At 44.9% G+C, this 9,351-nt stretch overlaps 1 non-coding gene across 1 annotated transcript; it reads left to right on the top strand.

Moving 5' to 3' along the window:
• Positions 1-843: 843 nt before the first annotated feature.
• On the top strand, positions 844-916 carry TRNAE-UUC (transfer RNA glutamic acid (anticodon UUC)). Its single transcript has one exon. It is a non-coding gene; the product is annotated as a tRNA-Glu (tRNA).
• Positions 917-9,351: the final 8,435 nt, after the last annotated feature.

Raw genomic sequence — 9,351 nt, 5'->3', positions numbered from 1 at the left:
AAAGATAGTAACCTTTTGTTAATATACTGACAAGTTTTTCCTGGCTTTCCATTTGCCTTACTTGTATTTATGATTTTTTTTTAATGTACAGAAGTGTTTCATCTTTATGCAGCAGAAACAATCAGTCTTCTCTTTTATGTTTTCTGACTTTGGCTATATAGGTTTAGAAAAGCTTTCTCTAAGTCACACAGACTTTTGTCAAAAAATCATAATCATGCCCTGCCTTGTGATAGCTTTTACATTGTTGGGCAAAAGGTATAAATAGTAACCGAAGGCTGGGACCAGCTCTTATGCTTACTTCCCCCTTAAATGTCCTGTATTTAGTAGATCACAATCCATTCACCAAAAACATGTTTTAATTGAGCACCTACTACATTCCAGGATTATTAAATATAGATGAGACAGACACTGGACACAACTGCTTCTTCATGAATTCCACCAGCACACATTGCATAATTAACACATGTGAACAGTGCAAAGACCAGGGCAGAAAAGCAACAGTGATGAATCCAAAAAAAGTCCCTCTCCCCTGAGAAATTTATAGTTCAGTATACCCTGGAGGAATTAAAGAGAGGTAAGATTTAAAAGAGACAGATGAATAACTGAAATACAAGGAAGAAAGTATAAGTACCTTGTGAGATGGGGAAAAACTCAGTGTTCACACAGTGGAAGTCAGGGAGGGTCTGTGGAGAAAGTACCATTTGAAGCGAGCCTTATAGGTTGAGATGAAGGAGACATCATTCTTTTCTTCCTGCCCTCAGAGAGAAGAGGAAGCAGGCACATTAGACTCAATTTCCCTCCGCAGTATTAACAACAAAAGAAAAAGGGGGCGGGGGAGGAAATTCCCTGATGGTCCAGTGGTTAGGACCCCGCGCTTTCACTGCAGAGGGCCCAGGTTCAACCCCTAGTCAGGGAACTAAGATTCCACAAGCTGCGTGGCGTGGCCCCCCAAAACTAAAAATAAATAAAAAATAAAATGTTAACCAGCCAAATATGCCTGTTATCAACCCACAAAGCCTAGAGGAGGGGCTCAGTGAGGGGCTTAGGAAAAAGAGTTAGCATTTCTTTATACTCTTTTGCATTTACATTATGCTTATGGAATTTTTTGGTGTATGGTTTTCTTTCTTATGTAGTTAAATTTTCTTGAACAGTGTGGCAGATTATACTTCCCAAGGATGGCCGCACCAATGTATATCCCATTATATATGCTCCTCTTAGAGTGTGACCCTAACAGGCTTCATGGAAAGGTGGAGTCTGTGTTCCCTGCCTCTGTACTTGGGTGGACCTTCCTAACTGCCTCAGCCAGTAGAATGTGGCAGAAGTGCTGCTGCATGACGCCCAAGGCTAAATCCTAGATGCACTCCTAGCTGGCTCTCCTCTCTCTTGGGACACTTGGTCTCTGAACCCAGCCACCACATTATGAGGAAGTGCAGGCCACATGGAGAGGCTGGATGTGAGTGTTCTCACCAACAGCCCCAGCTAGATTCCTGGTCAAAACCCAGATGAGTGAATGAGGAGTCGAGGCTCCTGCTGTGATTTACATCTTGAGATGTTTACTGTGCCTTCTAGAGACTTGATGGAGGTGAGGACTACAGGCCAGGAGTGGAAGCAGGGAGACCAGTTAGGAGGCTATAGCAATAATCCAGGACAGAGAAGATGCAGTTTGGGTTTGGGTTATACCAGTAGAGTAGGTGAGAAGTAATCCTATCTGGGAAATGTTTTGAAAGTACAGCTGATGGGATTTGCTGATGGATCGGATGCGAGTTGGGAGAGAAAGAGAAGAGTCACTGACTAGGTCTAGATTTTGAGTCTGAGCAATTGGGCTTCAGTGTCATTTATTGAGATGAGGACACCTGAGGGAAGGGCAGCTTTGCAGGGCAGGGTAGGTCAATAGTTGGATCTGGGGCATGTTCTATGAGAAGCCTGTTTGACATCCAAGTGAAAAAGCTAAATCAACAGTGGGATATGTGAGTCTAGAGCTCAGAGAGAGGCCCTAAGCTGGAGATAGAAACTTGGGAGTCATTGGCATATAGATGGTGTTCCAGATAGTACTGCTATATAAGAAATGACCCCAAAACTTAGCTTAAAACAGCTATTTCATTTACCCACCAATTTGTGGATTCGAAATTCAGGGCAGCGCACAGCAGGAGTGTTTAGTTTCTACTCCACAAATTTTGGGTCTGAGCTTGGAAGACTCAAGGGTTCGAAGCAACATGATGACTGGGGCTGGAATCACCAGGAAGTGTCTTCACTCACAAATCTGGCAGTTGAGGCTGGCTATTTCACTGGGACCTCAGCAGGGGCTGTCAACTGGAACACTTAGAGTGGCTTCTCCATGTGGTTTGGGTTTCCCTGGGGTAGCTGGACTACTTACATGGCAGCTCAGGGCTCCAAAAGTGAGTGTACCAGTGAACAAGGTGGAAGCTGCACTGTCTTTCCTAACTTAGCCTTGGAAGTCATGCAGCATCGTTTCCACCTCATCCTCTGGGCTACCAGAGAGCTAGAGCTTGCCAAGACTCAAGGTGGGATGGGGAGGGTGGTGGATATAGATCCCTTCTCTCCATGGAACGAGTGTGAAGACCACGTTGTGGAAGAGCATATGGGATGGAGATATTGTTGTGGCCAAACTCTGGAAAACACAATCTGCTACAGATGGTATTGATTCAGGGCCTCGAAATTGGATGACATCACTTAGGAACTGAGTGCAGACAGAGAGAAGAGGTCCCGGAATGAACCCTAGGCCTCAACATTTAGAGATGGGAGGAGGAGCCAGTGGGCAGAAGCAAGCCTAGAGCAAATGCTGTTTCTTGCAGGGCTGCCACTTTCTGCTGAAACTCCTTAGGGAATGGGGTCGGAACATGTTCTTGCATCAGCTGCAAGCCAGGGCCAGAACCGGCCCTCCCCCACTGGGCACTGCCTGGAGGCTCAGCTGAGCACAACTCCTCAGGCCCCCCAAGACGATCAGGTAGTCAGTAACTCTGGGTCCTGCAGGTGCTCAGTCTTCCGTAACACAAGGCAAGGTAGAGAGGGTGGTGGACTTAGACCCCTCCCCTGTAAGGAGGGGAACCCCCCAACCCTAGCCAACCCACCCTTTTAGAAAAAACCATTTTTGTCTCTTCTTCAAGAGCTGAAGTGTCCTCCAATTTACCCAACTCCAAAGAAAATTTAACATCCATACAGTAGCATCTGGATTGAGATTCATTTGACTTCAGTTTTCTCTAAGAATTAGTGGGTGAAGCTTGTCTTACATCTTGGAGAACTACCTAAACTAACAGTCCACCTCCAGGGAACTAAACTGCCAGAAGTTCCCTAAATGGCAGGTCCCAGGAGATAATACAAAAGAATTAAGTTCCTCTTGACAAAGACCCTGCTATAATAGTTAAACGGTCCATGTGTTGGAGTTGGAAATTCTGTTATTATATAAATGTCTTGCTGAAATGGGTCTGACCTCTACAGAGATTTAAAAAGAATGAGGCACGTTCCTTTAACGTTATTTTTGCTCATGCAAACGATGCCCTATTACACCCAGTAATGCTTAACAGTACTAAGTTAAAAGCAAATACATAGCAATTTGGACCACTCCAGGGTCGCTCTCACTGTTTTGTGGTTTTATGTAATTCGAATATTGTATACAAGAAGACTTGACCTGGAGCAGGCAGCAAGAAATATGTAATTAGAAACACTTCCCAAGGAAATTATAGTGACAAGTGAAGGCTTGAGGATTTCCGCGGGAGCCTGGAGCTGCAGATATTCATTATAGGTACTTGGGAGGCTCAGCTGCCCTGCTGAAAACCGTGTCTAATTGCTGTGCGGCTGGATGCAGGCATGGAGGACAGCCCAGAGCCAGGAATTGTGTCTATGGCAACCCGACGCTCCATTTTTAAACTTTTCATTGCACAAGAAGAAATTGCCAAGGCTTTTTTTTTTTTTCTCTCTTTTTCTTCCTCCCCATTTCAGAGTTTGTACCAGCAGGGATTACCCTCCAAGTCTAACATTTCCTGGTAGCTAATGCTAGCTGGGTTAAGGGCCGTTTGCTTTACCTCTGGCGTTAGCAGCTCCAGCCGGTCATTAATTACTGCACCAGGAAGCATTTTCCAACAAATTATTGTTTAATCAAAACAAAAGAAAATGAATGCTTGTTGCTGTCAACAATTATCAACTCTCCCTAAGAGTCTAAAGGGGAATACTGGAAGTTTTACACTTATGGAGAAGTGTCCCTCTGGGACGGAGGGTCAGTTAAGAAGGCCTTTGTCTAGATACAGTGAAGTTGCCTAAAGTACAGTTGAGAATGCTTCACTGTGGGCGGAGAGGAAGCTGACCCCCAGGCAGGAAGACCCAGGAAGCTTATACACGCACTGGCCTGGGTCCCCAGTCATTCTGCTTTGTTAGTGTCCATATGACCTTGCTATTAGGCTAAATGCCCCAAATGCTTCTATGAGAATGTCTGAGGGGAAAGATTGCTTTCTGGAGCAGTGAATAAGTGAAATCCACCTGCACAATAACAGCCACACTTCCTGAGTGCAGACAGCATGCCCTGCGGCTTACAAACACGAGTTAGTGACCCTCATAATTCCCCTCCATCCCTAGTACATCATTATCCCCGTTTCACAGATGGGAAGACTAAGACTCAGACAGATTAACCTGGCCAAGATCCACAACAGCCTGATAAACAGCAGAGCCCACACTTGATTCGTAGTCTTTCCATCAGCACCTTCCCTCTTTATTTGCTTTTAAATTTTTATTTGCACTAAAATACACATAACGTAAAATCTACCATCTTCACCATTTTTAACTGCAGTACAGTGGCATTACGTGCATTCACACTGTTGTGCAGCATCACCATCATCCATCTCTAGAACTCTCTTCATCTTGCAAAACTGAAACTCTGTCCCCATTCAACAATAACTCCCCATCCCCCCTCTCCCCAGCCCCTGGCAACCACCATTCCACTTTCTGTCTCTGAATTTGACTTCTCTAGAGAGTGGAATCAGACAGTATCTGTCTTTTTGTGACTGGCTTATTTCACTTAGCATGATGTCTTCAAGTTTCATCCATGTTGTAGCATGTGCCAGAACTTCCTTCCTTTCTAAGGCTGAATAATATTCCATTGTATGTATGTAACACAATTTTTTTGTCCCTGCACCCATGGAAGGACACTTGGGTTGCCTCCACCTTTCGGCTATTGTGAATATGCTGCTGTGTTTAACTCCTAACCACTAAGATACATAGAGACTTGGAGAATGAGTCTTAAAGGAAGGCGCACCGCCATGGGCTGCCTGACACGCCCCAACCTGAGCAGATCAGCCAAGTACCATGTGGTCCATCACCCACTGGAGAAGGCACCACCTCACTGGCAGGGGAAAGCGATGCACAAGGCCAAAACATCCCACAGGTTGGCCAATTGGAGAGCCACAGCTCCATGCTGGCACACCCAATGCCAGTGTGTTTCCCTGAGCCTTAGATTCTGGGGAAAACAAGTTTCTTCAAATCCAAACTGCTTGGTCCAGACTTGACTGCAGGATTCCCCACCTGGACGGAGCGTGCCCTGGGACTGCACTGGCGCACCCGCCAACCCCTGCCGACTTCTCCACTCGGTGGTTCTGAGGGCAGCTAGGGGTGAGCTGTGTTCCCTCCTGGGGTTACCACCCTAAGCCTTTTGGAAATGTGAGGAACATTTCTGGTTGTCATAACGATCTGTCTGGGGGACACTACTGACATTTAACATGTGGAGCCAGGGACAAGAGGCGCCCTGCCATGTGTGAGGCAGTCACCCACAACAAAGAATTGTCCTGCATCTTGAATCACTTCCAAACGTCTCATTAAAACGTATCTTGTAAGCAAAAAGCCTCATTATAATCATCTGGGCCTAAAACCTAATTACGTTTTGCAAATGAACACAAAGTAATTCTGCATGGTTTTTACATGCACCAGATTTTCCAGGAATGCAACTATTGAGTAAATTGAGGGAGACTGTATTTTTTTTATATTGGAACTTCCCCGAGAGTTGTTCACCATTTTGGAAAATCATGGCAATGCCACTCCTAGTATTTTTTTTTTTTTTTTTTTTTTTTTTCCCCCCCTTTTTTTTTTTTTTTTTTTTTTTTTTTTTTTTTTTTTTTTTTTTTTTTTTTTTTTTTTTTTTTTTCCTGGGCCATAAGTTTCTGTTTCTTCAGTTTCTTCTGGGATATCTTTGTCTTCTGTGCAACCTTCTCTGCGGGTTTAGGAATAATCTGTTCTTTTTCAGGAAGGATCATCTTAGTGTGGAAGGAAAAGCTCACGTATGGGTTGATCTGACCATGAGCTCTGTAAGTCCTGCGTGGCATCTTGGGTGCTTTGCTCACCTGGATATGCTTAATGACCAGAGAATCTACATCTAAGCCCTTAAGTTCAGCATTACTCTCTGTATTTTTGAGCACGTGCAGTAAAAGTTCAGCACTATTTTTGGGCTACCGACCCTGTGTCCAGCCCCACTCTTTGGCCTGGACACACCTACCAACTCCACCATTGTAAAGACAGACTGGCACACATTGCTTCTGTAAAGTCACATCCTCCAGATACGTGGTGGCTTTTCAGATATGCATACCCTGAATGGCCTGGGCAGTTTCACGAGTGTTCTTAAAGTGAACACGAAGATCTGAGCCTCTTGATTTGCATGATTCTGTGGGGTTTTCTGGGTCAAGTGAATAGTGAACCATTTTTAGAGATCACCTCAGACCGCTTATCCAAAAAGGACTCCTAGCATTTGAGTTGCAAAAAATATATATAACTTTATCAATTTTATTTGAATTGCCACATTCAAAGTCCACTTTAGAGGCAACCCCCCTCCACAGGAGGGGTCTATGTCCGCCACTCACCACCGCCCCCCACCCCCGTGTTATGGTATAGTCCTGCCCCAGCATTTACGTGTTGAAATACATATTCTGTTTTTATACACTTCTATTCTCTTATTTCTTCTTTTACACCCAGGACATTATATTACTTTTATTTTTAAACATTTTGTGTGTTGGTCGATTATGTTAGACCACAAATCCTGATGCAAACCTCTTGGGGGCCAGATGTGTTTCAGAATTCAGAATTCTCCAGATTTTAAGTACTAAAAGTAGTATGGTGCACCTACAATATGTTATATAACCCCTCAGCGGGGTCTAGAACAGCATCCTGTCATCAATCACACATATTTCTACAGCAAAATGTATATACGGACACATAAGAGTGCGATGAATTACGTCTACGTGTAGCTTCAGATCAGCTCAGGGCAGGTTTTGTTGACAAAATTTTAAAAACCGATTTAGGATTTTCAAAGCGTTTTGGATTCTGGATAAGCGATCGTGGCCCTCTGTTTTGTGGCTCTCACTGGGCAATAATATAATGAAGAGGGTGGTTTAAGAACGAGGCGCTGGATCTGATAGGCTGCGAGCATCTCACAGTCAGTCTTTGGGGGGGGTGTGAGGGTCCACCTGAGGGCCTCCCTTCCCAAAGCCTCCTCTGGCTTCAAGTGAATGGGACCTGGTTACTCTGTTTCCTGTCTGTCAGCTTCTGGACCTTTCCCAATTCACTTTGTCAGACAGCCGCCAACACACGTGATGCCCCCATGGTAACTGACAACATCTGATGGCTGCTCCAAGCAGGGCGGATGGGTGTTATGTGAGCTCCAATCCCTCTACTCTTATGCCCAAAGGTAAGCTGTTCTCTCTGCCTGAAATCCTGCTTTATCCCCCTTGTCCTCCAGGTGAGGGATTCCTTTTTTTTTTTTTTTTTGCGGTATGCGGGCCTCTCACTGTTGTGGCCTCTCACTGTTGTGGCCTCTCCCGCTGCGGAGCACAGGCTCCGGACGCGCAGGCTCAGCGGCCATGGCTCACGGGCCCAGCCACTCCATGGCATGTGGGTTCCTCCCGGACCGGGGCATGAACCCGTGTCCCCTGCCCCGGCAGGCGGTCTCTCAACCACTGCGCCACCAGGGAAGCCCGAAGGATTCCTTCTTAAAGCCCCAGGTTAGGGACTTCCCTGACGGTCCAGTGGTTAAGGCTCCATGCTTCCAATGCAGGGGGCACCAGTTCAATCCCTGGTGAGGGAACTAGGATCCCACATGCCCCATGGCATAGCCAAAAAAATAAAAAATGGAAAAGATAAAGCCCCAGGTTAAATGTCATCTATTTATGGGACTTCCCCAAAGTTTCCCAATGGCATTTGTCACTCCCTCAGGCGAGATTCCCGTTAACTCTTGGTATGTTCATTCATTCCAGAAACATATGTTTTTGAGTGCTTACTGTGTGCCAGGGACTGGATTAGGCTGAAGAATGTGGACCCTATATGACCTTGGATTTCCAGGTCTCCCAAGGTCCTCATCAGGGCACAAGACACTCATCAGCCTCTTGTCCTTGCCAGGGGAGCGGAGGTTCCCTCCAGCCCCTCTCCCAGAACAGTTCCGTTCCTGCAGAGACAGGAACTCACATTTGTAGGGCAGCTACTTAATGTGCCAAACACTCTGCAAAGTTCTGTTCTCTTCAGAAAGGGGCCACTTGTTGGTGTGCCCAGCAGACAAAGTCCCAGGATAAATGTGCTGCATCTTTCTAGAATTTTAATTTCACTCAAAGATTTGGGAGGGAGAGTTAATTAGTGTGAGGTAAGTAACATAAAACATGATTTTTACATTAATCAATAGTGGATATATAATAGCACGGAGCAGAATGCTAAATTAACACACGTTCTTAATTTATTATTTGAAGAGGTAATACATGTTCAAGAAGCAAAATTTGAAAAGTATAAAAAAGTTTAGAATGAAAATTTACCCCTCTGTTCTCCAACCACCCAGCTTCACTCCCAGGAGGTAACCACTATGCCCAGATTCTTGGGAATCCTCCAAGAAATCATCTACACACAGTCCAAGTAAGTATCCATGTCTGTGGGTTGTTGTTGCTGTTTAGTATAATGAGCATAAAATACACACTGCCCTGCATCTTGCTTTTTTCAGATAACACTACATCTTGGAGACCTTTTCATAAATCATAGAGACTTATTTCATTCTTTCAACAGCTGCACAGTTTTTCATTGTATGGATGTGCCAGAATTTGTTAGCCAGCCCTGTGATGATTATTTCCAGTATTTTCCTACTGCAAACAACACTACAACAAATATAACCCTGAATATTCTTCATTTGTACATGTGTTAGTATATCTGTAGGAGAGATTCCTGGAAGTAGGTCACAGGGCATATTGCACGGTCCACTTGCCCTCTGAAGAGTGCTCCCAATCTACACTACGTCAGAGTATCTGTTTCCTGATCCTTTAGCCAATGCACAACAGACAACACAGTGTTCTTAAACTTTCTGACCTTAGCCAGTCTGATGGGTGA

This window comes from Lipotes vexillifer, unplaced genomic scaffold (assembly GCF_000442215.2).
Source record: "Lipotes vexillifer unplaced genomic scaffold, Lipotes_vexillifer_v1.1 scaffold168, whole genome shotgun sequence".
In the NCBI taxonomy this organism is placed as follows: domain Eukaryota; kingdom Metazoa; phylum Chordata; class Mammalia; order Artiodactyla; family Lipotidae; genus Lipotes; species Lipotes vexillifer.
Note: the sequence above shows the minus strand (reverse complement) of the source record. Positions and strands in the feature narration are given on the sequence as shown.